At 39.3% G+C, this 13737-nt stretch overlaps 1 pseudogene; it reads left to right on the top strand.

The window, feature by feature from the left end:
* Positions 1–3120: 3120 nt before the first annotated feature.
* Positions 3121–4211, top strand: LOC102856775 (annotated as a pseudogene).
* The last annotated feature ends 9526 nt before the right edge of the window (positions 4212–13737 follow it).

Here is a 13737-nt window from a genome sequence, read left to right as displayed (position 1 = left end):
TAAACCAACTGTCTTATTCATTTGGGAACTGGATGCAGACTCTCTGGCGTCTCCATGCTGAACAGGGGCGTTGATGTGAAGGGGGAAAGGGAGGACACTTTACCACCTTATTGGTGGTCTTGGGTTAAAGCTGCTTGCCTTCTTGTTCTGTTAGAAGATATTTTCCTGTCATTTGCTCCCCTCTGGACTGCAAAGTGTTTCCCCAGGTATATTGGTTAATTTTTATTTAAGCCTCTTGTTTAGAGTCAACAAGACCTCAAGGAGGCCCTTTGTACTTAAAAGTCGGTTTTATTATATTTTGGAGGAACATTCTTCTAAGTGGTACCAGCACTCTTCTGTCGAAAGGCTGTGTGATGCTGAACCTTGTGCCGCTGTGGTGTCAGATGCCATGAAGGTTACCCATGGTGAACAGTGTTTGTTGGAGCTCCCAGTTTAAGATAGATTTGGAAGTCGGAGTGGCATCCACTTCCTAAGCAACATGCCTCTGGAAACTCTATGAACTTTGATAAATGGCAACAGTTATAGAAAGGCTTAAGGCCTTTTGTTCATAAGGTCGCTAAGAATCATGATTGACTTGATGGCAGTCAACAACAATAACATGCCTTAATAATTTTGGCAATAACATGAGTTGCTAAGGCTTATGTTTATGTTATCCAGTACAAGCTGACCTAGCTTGGTGTCCACTTCTTGACTACTTCCTGTACCTAGCCTGGGACCTGGACACTCATGAGAAGTCAGAAACAATAATGACTCCTGAATGTGATGAAAGCTCAATTGCCAATCACAATGAACTTTATGTAAATCCCATCCCCAATCTCTGTATATAAGCCTAATCTTTGCTTCCCCTCGGGTCTTGTGTATAAGAAAGGGTTTTTTAATCTCCAATATTGGCTAAGTGTTTAAATCTCTCATTTTCTGTCATAACACTTCCTTTTACTCAGCATATATTTTGAAAGGTTTATCTAAATATGGGTTTTGTATTGTAAATATGACCAATTTTTCAAATTTTTGTTTCTATTTTTTACTATTTTAGAATTTTAGTTCTCAATTGTTTTTGCTAAGATATGGAATTATATTTTTTGTTGTGAAATCGATTTAATGGATTAAGATCAGCATTTTTTTTATTGTTTGCAAATTCATGTTTATTGCTGTGTTATTCACAATAGCAAAGAGAACAGCAATCCGAATGCTCAAAACCAAATGAATGGATAGAAAACCCATCCACACGATGAAATATTATGCATAACTGAAAAATAACAAACTAATAAAATATTACACAGTATGAGGGAGCCTGGAGCACATTGTTTTTTTTTAATTATTAAATTTTATTAGTTTTTTTTTAAATTATATTTTATTAATTTTCATAAACATTTACAGAGATTTTGGGCTTCCACTCATTCATTGTTGCACTATTCTCTCTACCCTCCTCCCAGTTTGTTCTTGTCCAAATGCCACAGTGTTTGTCAAAGCCAGTTCTGATTAATCTTCTTTGTCAGTGTATCCTTTGCCATTCCCTATCACTCCTCCCTGAGAGAGACTTCACCCTGAGTCATAAGGAAAAGGGGACGGCGTATTCTCTTAGCTACTTCCTGCTGAAAAGGGACGCTGTGGGTTTCAGGGTGAAGATCTTCTCTCACTACTCTAAAGGGCCCCTTTGGCAGTAGGAAACACATAGACTATTATGGAGATTGATTTTGGAATTCAGATGCACTCTTATTGATTGTGCTTGGCTGAACATTTATAGAGATTTTGGGTTTTCATTCATTCATTGTTGCACTATTATCTCTACCCTCCTCCCCAGTTCATTCTTTTTTTGCCCCCCTTAAGATCAGCATTTTAAAATGACATGGAAAATAACACAGTAGGTTCACTATGAGTTGTAGTTGACCTGACTGCATCTACTAACAGTAACACTGCAAGAAGTAAAGACAAATATGCTTTGTAAAAGGTGTAATGATATTTATCTACAGCTTTAGCTTGCTTGGCTGGCCCTCTACTTTACCAAGCACGGTGTCCTTCTCTAGGAACTAGGCCTGTCATAATCCTTGCTTCTCAGCAGCATTTTGGCAGCAGGTCACAGTTTGAAGCTACCAGTTCCTCCACAGAGAAACATGGGCAATCTACTTCTGTGCAATTTACTGCCTTTGAAAACCCACTAGAGAGTCAGCTGTGAGGTAGTTTGAACTCAAGAGTAGACAGCAAGAACTGTGGCCTAGTGGTAAGGAGTTGTGCTGCCAATCCAAAGGCAAGTGGATCAAATGCATTATCTCTTCTGTGCCAGGAAGATGGATGCTCACCTTTTGTGCAGTTTACAATTTCTGAAAACCACTGGAGGGTCAGCTATGGTTGGTTAAATGAAATTTATTATTATTACTATAATCTTACAATGCTAGGGAGCTCTGGTGGCTTAGTGGTTAAGAAGTTGTGCTGCAATCCCAAAGGCACACAATTCAAATCCACAAGCTGCTCCATGGGAGAAGGACGGGCAGTTTTCTACCGTGTGATTAGCTATCTCTGAAAACCCACTGGAGGGTCAGCTGTGGGTCAGTTCTGATTCAACGGTATACCACCACAACAACCATGCTTATACAACGTGTTAGCATTAAAGCGGGGTATGGGAGGCATCTTACTATTTTTGCAACCTTATGTCTAAAATGACTTTAAAATGCACACACAAACTTATTGAAAAGCAAATAAAATTATGGATTTGTAAAAAAAAAAAAAAAATGCACACACACACAAATTAACCCAATCTGAAATGAAAGTCACTTATTTTCACTCTTAATAATTAATACTTTTAAGCGATTTCTTTTTCTTAATGTAGTGATTACAGTATCATCCTTACAGATTTTAAATATTTTGCGAATATAGTTTTCAGTTCTCAAGAGTTACAACTGCTTTATTATCAAGTAGCTTAAATTATATCTAAACTTCCAAAAAAGGACAAACGTCTAGTCTAAGGCAACATGATTCTTAAAAGTAGCTTATAATTCCTATCCAGGGAAATCTATCCAGGTCTTCTTTATGATAAGTTTAGAATTAATTTTAAAATTACTGCCATTTGAAAAAGACCAGTATTTTCCGTAGGGTACAATATTTGAAATATTTATCACAGCTATTATGTGCATCAAACTCATTCACATCTTAGCAGCTATATTAAATACGCGTTTATTGTTCATGTTAATAAGAGGCCCTGCAAAATCACACTGCAACAAGCCTGGAAACAAGGAGAACTATGGCCATGTGAACAGATACACAATTAAAATAGGTGGGTAGGTCTACATACATTCAGAAAATTTTAAAAGGATTTCTTTCACTTGAGTCAAAGTTTACAAATTACATTGGTTTTTCCTTTAGTCATTGACATATATTTGTTTTATATCATTAACTACAATTGATTAATGTATTTATTTATTTACTACATCTGATCAATTCCTTACTGCATATTGCCTTTCCCTTTACCAACCTTACCTAATCATTTTTAATACCCTCTCTCTCCCTTACCATTCCCAGTAACCATCCAAAAACGACTGTATATATATGTGAACTTTTTCTTAACCTAAAAAGAATTTCTTATCCAGAGGTTTCCCATGAACAGCTGAAGTCTATAGATGGTCTTAAGGTTTATGAATTTTTTCCAATTGATTACAGTATGTGATTCTCCTTGTATGCATTTAACAACCCTGTTAGGTAGATTTCATTTTCCTTAAATCCCACTCCTTTTTATATTAATATATTACCCTTCATTTTGCAAAGTGGAGGTGTTTGGTTTGTTTTTTTTTTAAATGTCCCAAAGTGGAGTTTTTATGAGCCTCTTTGGTGAAAATAAAAAATCATTTAAGTTCTTATTGGATTTTTTTTTAAGTTATCAAGTACTCTTTAGGCTGTAATACTTGCAGATAGCATTTCCAGCCCTACCCTGCCCCATTCTACACAGCCCTGTGAGCTGCAGGTTCAGCTACCCTCTCCCTCCAGTCTCATTTCTTGTCCTCTTCCTTCTTGTCTTTCTTACCTTCCTTGGTGTCCTGGGAGGCCATGGAGCCCATAACATTTTGAATGGCCTCACTGTTGGGATCCACACCACGAATGTTTTCCAAGACACTCTGAAGGAACTCAAGGTCCTGCGTCACATCATAATCACCCTCCTCCCTCCATGGCTGAGCTGGCATCAATGTCAGCTGATTCCACGTGACCAACTCTGCTCCCTGTAGGGATATCTGCATGTTGATGCTGTTATGTGTTGCTGAGTCACCTGCAACTCAGCATTCCTATGCTCAATAGCTCTGAAACCTGCCTTTGTACTGAGCCAGTCTCACTGACTCCAACACACACAGTCCCATTGCCCCAGTTAATATATCAATCCATCTAATTGGAGGTCTTCCTCTCTTGCACTGTCACTTCACTCTTCTGAGCATGACGTCCTTCTCCAAGGACCAGTCCCTCCTGGCCACTTGGCTAAAGTATGTGAAGCAAAGCTTCAAAATCCTAGCCTCCAAGGAATAACTTGGTTTCACCCTTTCCAAGACAGACCTATTTGTTTTCTTGGCAGTCCTTGGTATGTTCAATACTTTTCTCCAGCACCGCAACTTGAAGGCATCTATTCTTCTGTCATCCTTAGTTATTGTCCAACTCTCTGAAGCATAACAAGTAATTGAGAAAACCATGGCCTGCATTAGGCACACCTTTGTATCTAGACTGATATCGTTGCTTTTCAGAATTCTGGAGAGGTCCCTGACAGCAGATTTCTCAAATGCAACTCGTTTTTTGATTTCCTGACTGCTGGTGTTAAGAGTGTTGATTGTGGATCTGAGCAAGCTGTAACTGTAAACAACCTCAGTCTCTCCTCCATCTATCATGGTGCTGCCAATTGGCCCAGTAGTTAGAATCTTGGTCTTGATATTGAGCTTCAATGCATGTTGAAGACTACAGTCCTTGACTTTTTGCAGCAAGTACTTCAGGTCTTCTTCAGTTTTAGCAAGCAAGTTTGTGACATCTGCATATCATAGGCTGTTGATGAATCTTCTTCCAATCTTGATGCCATGCTCCTCCTCATAAAGCCCTGCTTCCCAAATGATCTGCATACAGATTGAAAAGGTACAAGGACAAGTGCATCCCTGATGCACTACTCCTTTCCTCATTTTGAACCATGCAATGTTTCCTTGTTTTGTTCTGAGGACTGCTTCTTATTCTGAATATAGGTTTCGCATAAGCACCATCAAGTGTTCCGGGATTCCCATTTTCCTCAAGGTTAGGCACAATTTGTTGTGATCCACACAGTCAAATGCCTTCGCATAGTCAATGAAACACAGATAGACATTCTTCTGATGCTCTCTGCTTTCTGCCAAGATCCATCTGACATTGGCAATGTCTCTAGTGCCACGATCTTTTCTACACCCCGCTTGCATTTCTGATAGTTCTCTGTCAATGTATTGTTCTTAAAATTGCTGTTAATATAAAACGGCTTCTCTAATGCTAACACATAAGCTGCTATTACAAAAGTATTGATAAGATATATCAGATTTAAATAAGACATATTTGTTCATTAATTGAAAGATATTATTGTTATGGTGTCAATTATCCCAAAATCGACCTATGGAATCTTAATAATTCCAGCAGGGTCTTGTCCTTCATTGTAACATTCTCAAAGCATGTGAGATGGAATCTTGCTATCCTCACTTCAAAGAGTGTGCTGGCTGTACTTTCTCCAACATAGTTTTGTTTGTTCTTATACAAGTTCATGGTATATCTAGAAGAATTTCCCCAACCTTAATTTAAAGGCATCAATTCTTCTTCAGTCTCCCTTCCTTACTGTCCAGCTTACACATGCATGAGAGGTGATAGAAATTACCAACGCTTGGGTCAGGCACGCTTTAGTCCTCAAGATGATCTCGTTGCTTTTTAGCACTGTAAAGATGCCTTTCGTAGCAGGCTTGTCAACGCAATATGCCATTTGATTTCTTTCTTTCCTTTTATGGGTGAGAGAATACACACAGCAAAACATGCCCCGATTTCAGTTTCTACATGTGCAGTTTATTTGTACTCTTCTTGTCTGAGATTTCCCTGTTTCATATATCTGTTATAGCAGCACAAGATGAGACACAGCATTAAATTATGATTGTCTAATTCAAAATCCCAATACTAGTTCATTTTGGCCACAAATGCCTGGCACATTGATTTTCAAGTGTCCCATTTTATTTTTTATAATCTGCAATTTTCCTTAATTCATACATCATCCATTTCATGTTCCACATACTAATGGATGTCTGCACCTATTTCTTCTCATCTTGAATCATGTTACTATATCATTACATGAAGGTCTACTGCTGATACGGAAGTTCTTCTCTATTCACATCATTAATATCAATTCTACTTTGAGGATGGAACTCTGGTGGCCTAGAGGATAAAGAGTTGGACTGCCAACCTCAATTCAGGTGGTTTGAATCCACCAGCTGCCCTACAAGAGAAAGATGGGCAATCTCCCATGTGACTTACCTCAGAAAACCCATTGGAGGGTCAGCTACGAGCCAGTTCTGACTCAATAGAAATGAGTTGCTTGTTTCTACTTTGAGGGGGTTACTCTTCTCTAGTCGTATTTTAAGGCTAGTGGTAGGCAGTTGCACTGCCAACACAAAGGCATACAGTTCAAACCCACTAGCCGCTCTGCAGGAGAAAGATGGCCAGTCTCCTCTTAGGTGATTCACTGCCTCTGGAAACCTGCTGAAGTGACCCTCAGTCAGAGTGACCCCTCAGTTCTGACTCAAGAGCACATAACAACAACTAATCTGAGGGAGTCATCTTTTGCCACTATATGAGACAAGGAATGTTCCGTTGCTATTCACAAGGTTTTCAATAGCTAGTGTTTCAGAAGATTGCCAGTCTTTTCCCCCTAGTCTACCTTAGTCTGGAAGTTCTGCTAAAACTTGTCCAATTTAGGAGACCCTGCTGGTATTTGGAATACTGGTGGTAAGCAACACACAAACCATCCCAGTATGACAACTGATAGAGGACCCCAAATCCGCAGATTTCACTCATTCATGAAAGAACGAGTGTGGCAAGTTTTTATAGCAGCTGCAAACTGGGAACAACTTCGAAATGTGCTGCACTTGGAGAGTGAATAAACAGACTGTGGTATATATATATAATGGAATATACTCTGAAATAAAAAGGATGGACTACAACTTTGCTTGTTGAAAGTGAAGAGGACATGAAATGCTTGCCACAGAAGAACAAGAACTACAACCTTTGGTATGGATTACATCTCAACATCAAGAAAACAAAGGTTCTCACCAGAGGGCCAATAGTTAATAGCATAAGATAGAGAAAGTATTGAATCTGTCAATGATTTCATCTTGCTTGGGTCAACAATTAACACCCTTGATATCAGCAGTCAAGAAATAAGGAGATGTATGGCATTAGGCAAATCTGTTGTTAGAGACCTCTCCAAAATACATAGGAGCAACGATGTCAATTTGAAGACTAAAGTGCCCCTGATCTGGGCTATGATCTTCTCAGTCATCTGGTACACCTCAGAGACCTGGATAATGAATTAGGATGGCAGAAGAATTATTGATGCCTTTGAGTCATGGTGCTGGAGAAAAGTACTGAATATCCCATGAATCACCAACAGAACAAATGGGTATATCTTGGAGAAAGTGAAGCCAGAGTGCTCTTTGAGACAAAGATGCTGCTGCTTTGTCTTTCATACTTTGGACATATAGCTAGTAGGTAAGGCTATTCCTTGGAAAGGGACATCATGCTTGGAAAGATGGAGGGTCAATGAAAAGAAGGAAGACTCCCAATGAGATGGATTGACACAGTTGACTGCAGCAATGGGATTAAGTGTGTCAGAGATGGTGTGGTCGGCACAGGATAGGGCAGGGTTCAGGTGTGTTGTTCATAGGTTTTTTTTTTATGAGTTATACTTGATTCAATGGCACCTAACAGCAACAAACTGGTAAGTGCAACAAACAACATGGATACAACGCAAAGTACTAGGCTAAGTAAAATATGCCAAACTCAAAAAGACTTTCTAGTACATTACTACTTCATCCTGGAGAGGGAGAAATTAGACTGCTCCTTGGAGACAAGGATTTTGAAGCTCTGTCTGGCATACTTTGGGCATGTTGCAAAAAAGGGACCAGTCCTTGGAGAGGGACGTCTTGCTTGCGAGAGTGGAGGAACAGAGAAAGAGAGGGAGACTCTCGATGAGGTGGATTGATTCAATGACTGGGGCAATGGGGGTAGGTGTGTCAGAGACAATAAGATTAGGTTAGGATAAAGTATGGTTCAGAGCTGTTGGTACATAGGGTTGCAATGAGTTGCAGGTGACTTGACAGCACATAACAACAACAATTTAATAAAAAATAAAACTAAGAGCAGAAAAAATGCACACCCATATTTATTATGGCTTTGTTCATGATAGCAAAGAGTTGGAAACAACCTAAGTGCCCATGAACAAACAAATGGATAGAGAAGCTGTGGTATATTCACACAATGGAATACTATGCTGCATTGAAAAACAAGAACTTATGCAATATTATTCAAAGTGGGTGACCCTGGAGGACATTATGCTGAGTGAACTACCTCAGTCCCAAGAGGACAAATACTGCATGGTGCTACTGTTGTAAAACAGGACTGACCTTGGGGTTGGGGGGAGACTGAGAAAGATGGGTTCAATAATGTATACTGCATTGAAACAGAGAAGGGCAAAAACTGTTTAAAAGGGAAGCAACTGTAAAACAATGGGGGAACTTTTACTTTTCAAAGAGAATAGTGTACTGGGGGGAAGGTGTGGGCAGGGAGAAAAGTGCAACAATGAATAAATGGTAGTCTCTGTAAATTTTCATTAAAATTAATAAAAAAATGATAAACAAAAAACCCTAAGAGCAGAAAAGAGATTGGTTTGGCAAGGGAGAGGGGAAAGTGGCTGTATATGCCCTACATCTCTAGAAACATGACTTTTAACAATGGTTTCAGTAAGTGTCATACCATGGAAAACAAAACTTCACCAAACAAAAATCCCCAACCCATTGCTATCAGGTTGGTTCCAATGCATATTGACCCTCCACAAGGTTCCCAAATCTGTGAATCTTTACAGGAGGAGACAGCCCATCTTTCTCCCTCAGAGCAGCTGGTGGATTTGAACTGCCAACAGTTTAAATAGAAGCCAAATATTATACTCACTATGCCACCAGGACTCCTTTCATGCCATAAGCATGGCTGAATACATGATAAGTCATTTTTGAAGAAAACAAAACAAAGCCAGACAAAAAACCCCCAAATTCACTTCAGCGATTTAGATCGTCCCGGAAGAGCTGTGGGTGAGCATTAACATTACTGGTAAGTATATTCGTTTTCTCCTGGACACAGAGCCTACTAATTGGTCCTAAACGCCTTCTGAGGTCCCAACTCTTCTCACTATTTCTTAGTTGTTGGAATGGGCAGAAAACCTCATAAGCAGTTCCTTACTTCACCTCTGCCTTGCATGTGGACTTCCGAGTTGTAAAACAATCCAGTGGTAGATGGAATTTGCTCCAGGACTTAAGAACAGTAAATGACATAGCTGAGCCTCTACATCTTGAAGTTCCTAACCTCTACACTATAATAGACAAAGTGCTAGTCAATAGGCCTTTTATTATAAGAACCACCTTCCCTCTGTAACTTGATTTATGCCACTATTAGAACCTCCACTCGGAATATTATTGTTTTTTAATTTTTGACTCATGTACTTTTAACTTGTTAGCTAGATTTGTGTCTTCTAGGCTGCAACACTTCCATGATACATCTTCAAGGATATGAACATGTATGGCTAAGCACAATTGATAACAGTGCATCTAAATTCCAAAATCAATCTCCATAATAGTGTATGTGTTTCCTACTGCCAAAGGGGCCCTTTAGAGTAGTGAGAGAAGATCTTCACCCTGAAACCTACAGTGTCCCTTTTCAGCAGGAAGTAGCTAAGAGAATACACCATCCCCTTTCCTTATGAATCAGGGTGAAGTCTCTCTCAGGGAGGAGTGATAGGGAATGGCAAAGGACACACTGACAAAGGAAATTAATCAGAACTGGCTTTGACAAACACTGTGGCAATTGGACAATTAAAACAGACTTTCAAGAGGGGTGGGGAAGAAGAACGAACTGGGGAGGAGGGTAGAGAAAATAGTACAACAATGAATGAATGAAAACCCAAAATATCTGTAAATGGTCATTAAAACGAATTAAAAAATTGTAAAAAAAAAAGACAATAAATCTCTGTACCCGAACAGTCCTTAAGGGGCATAACATTAGAACAGAGTATTAAAACTGACATTATAATATTAAAGATCAATCTGTCTTAAAAAATAAAACACCTAAAATTTGCTTCCTCATATCCTTTAATAAGATATATTTTACATAAATTATAGACATGAATGAAAAAGAAAAATAGAAAAAACTTAGAACTATAAAGAAAATATAGAGGAATACACAGGAGCTAAAAGCATAAAGCAAATCAAGTCGGTGATGGCCTTAACTGTTGTCATGGTGATTATCAAAGTGTAAGCGGAATGTGTACTTGAGGAAAACTCCACAACAGAAATCTTGCTTGGTGGCAATTTCCCTCTGCCTCGGTCTATGTCTTATTGTTGCACCCTGTGAACACCAGATCCAAAGCCTGTCCTGTCCTGTTCTATCCTCATCATCTGTGATATACTTGAGTCCATTGCACAGTCACTGTGTCAAGCCATCTTGTTGAGTGTCTTCCTCCTTTATACGGACCCTCTACCTTTCCAAGCATGATATTCTTTTCTAAGAACTAGCTCTTCCTAACAATATGTCCAAAGTCTATGAGACGTAGCTTCACCCTCCTTGCCTCAAGGGAGCACCCTGATTACACTTTTTCCAAGACATGCTTGCTATTCTTTTGGCAGTCTGTGGGGTATTCAGTACTGTTCTCCAACACCATGGCTCAAATGCAGTAATTCTTCTGTCATCCTTAGTCATCTCTTAGCTTCTCTAATCTGGGTGGTCATTATTATGCTGTTCATTTATGTCTGTGCCCTTTGTATGTGTGGCAAGTATTATACTAGGAAAAAAGTTAAAATTATATTCCAGACATAAGTTCCTAGAATTTAGGCAAAAAGAAAAAAAAATCCATTGGTGAAATAATGCCTTTGAGCTGTGATGTTGGAGAAGAGTATTGAATATTCCACGACTGCTAAGAAAATGAACAGGTTCATCCTCGAGGGGGTGAAGCCAGGCTGCTCTTTGGAGGCAAGGATTCTGAAGCTTCCTCTGACATACTTTGGACATGTTGCAAGGAGGGACCAGTCCTTGGAGAAGGATGTCATGCTTGGGAGAATGGAGGGGCAGCACAGGAGAGGAAGACCCTCTGTGAGGTGGAAGACCCTCTATGAGGTGGATTTATTCAGTGACTGGGGTAATGGGGATAGGTGTGTCGGAGACAGTGAGATTGGCATGGGATAGAGCAGGGTTTAGGGCTGTTGTACACAGAGTCACTATGAGTCGCAAGCGACTAGACGGCACATAACAACAACAACAACCAACAACAACAACAACAACAGTTTTCTAGTTCAGATTTCCTATTCCCAGTCCAATACTCAACCAGCCAAAACAACCACACGATTGAGCATAGGTAAACAGACTTTGAATGTTATTAAACTGAGGCTGGTTTAAAAGAAACTGAGTTGCAGCTATGAGATATTTAATTAAAAATGTCTTTAGGACTTTGGAGTGGGAAAAGCCTTTTTAAACATCAAAGCAAGGGCAGAAACCATAAAGGAAAAAGGATCAATATATTTGATTACTCTCTTATGAACAATTATATACAAATCTCAAAACACCAAAAGTGAAAACACAAGATAATGCATAATTGGGGTAAATGTTTTCAAAACATTGGGCAGAAAAAGTGTTAATATTCTTAAACACAAAGAGCCCTTAAAATTAGTGAGATCAATGTCCCAATATAAAAATAGGTAAAGGAAATATATAGGCAGTTCAGAGCAAACTAAATCATTGTCTATGAGAAAGCATAAAAAAATAGGCATGCTCTTTAATGGTAGAGTAAATATTCCTGGTGATGCAGTGGTTAAAGCACTTGATTGTTACCTGAAAGGTTGGCAGTTCAAATCCACCAGCCTGATTTGCAAGAGAAAGGGGTAACAATCTGGTTCTTGAGAGAGTACAGTTGGTTTTAGGTGCTATTGAGTCCCCTGCCTATGTCTTATAATTGACTGAAACCCTGCCCTACTCGACTCTATCCTCACAATCTCTGCTGTGTTTAATATCCATGTTTCGGTCACTTTGCCAATTCATCACACTGAGTTTCTTCTTCCTCTCCTTCACTGACCCTCTACTTTTCTAAGCATGATGTCCTTATCAAAAGACTGACCTTTTCTGATAACATACTCAGAGCATATGAGATGAAATCTCACATCCCTGATTCTAAGGAACGCTCTTCTTTCAAGACAGTTTTGTTTGGTGTTTTTTGGCAGTCCATGGGATATTCAATACTCTTCACCAACACCATAGTTCTCATACTTTCTTCACTATTTCATTCCTTTTTCTGATTGTTCCTCTAATACATTAGTACTGAAGAATTTTTCCAACCATTCAGTGATTCTATGTCCCATTAATTCAATTTTGCTCCTCAAAATGTGCAATTTTATTTATTTTTTTCTAATTTTATTTATTTCTGCAATTTTAATCTTAATATTTTTAATGTAAATTTTCAGTTTTTGGACTGCTTCTAATTTTCATTACTTTATCTATTTGTGCAGCTGGACAATGACTTGGGATGATAGAGGGAGAATTGATACCTTTGAGCTGTGGTACTGAAGAAGAGTACTGAATATACCATGGACTGCTAGGAGAACAAACAAGTTCATCCTGGAGAGGGTGAAGCCAGGCTGGTCCTTGGAGGCAAGGATTCTGAAGCTTCGTCTGACATACTTTGGACATATTGCAAAGAGGGATCAATCGTTGGAGAGGGCTGTCATGCTTGGGAGGGTGAGGGAACAGTGCAAGAAAGGAAGACCCTCAATGAGATGGAGTGATTCAGTGACTGGGATAATAGGGGTGGGTGTATCAGAGACAATAAGATTGGCACAGGATAGAGCAGGGTTTAGGGCTGTTGTACAGAGGGTTGCTATGAGTCACAGGCGACTTGATGGCACATAACAATAAAAACAACAATAATTTTTCCTCAGGGTTTTTTTTTTTAAACTTTTCTGTTTTCCACAATATGGAGGAGGAATTTAACTATAATTCTTTTGACTTCCTTATCTGGAAGCTGCAATAGATTTTCTTCCTCTGAAATATTTTTTTTGTTTTGTAATTTGGTGTGTTTTTTTTTGTTTTAAACTGGTTTAAAATTATCTGTTGCTTCCTCCTTGACATGTAGACATTGCGGTGGTGTTTCTGTGGCTGGAGACAAGATGTCTGACCTGAAAATGTCTGTCAAGGGTGGGACACCCAGCCTGTGATGATAGTTTCTTCTGGCTGAAGAGGAGCCAGTCTTGGAGGGTGGGTGTTGATGGAATACCCAGTCACACATGGTTATTGAAAAGTGAAGGTTGCTGCTGATCTGAAATTCCCAAGGAGGGTGCACTCTGCAAAGGGTGGTCTGCTCCAAGTATGACTGTGGCAGATGTCAGGCAAAGGTGTCTAAGAAAAGACAGTGACCCCAGTCAGATGGTGCCTCCCATAATGTATGGGATGACTGCAGGTCAAGCTTGAGGC

The sequence above is a fragment of the Elephantulus edwardii genome, unplaced genomic scaffold (genome assembly GCF_000299155.1).
Source record: "Elephantulus edwardii isolate Elephantulus edwardi_28Jun2011 unplaced genomic scaffold, EleEdw1.0 scaffold00149, whole genome shotgun sequence".
NCBI classification, from domain to species: domain Eukaryota; kingdom Metazoa; phylum Chordata; class Mammalia; order Macroscelidea; family Macroscelididae; genus Elephantulus; species Elephantulus edwardii.
Note: the sequence above shows the minus strand (reverse complement) of the source record. Positions and strands in the feature narration are given on the sequence as shown.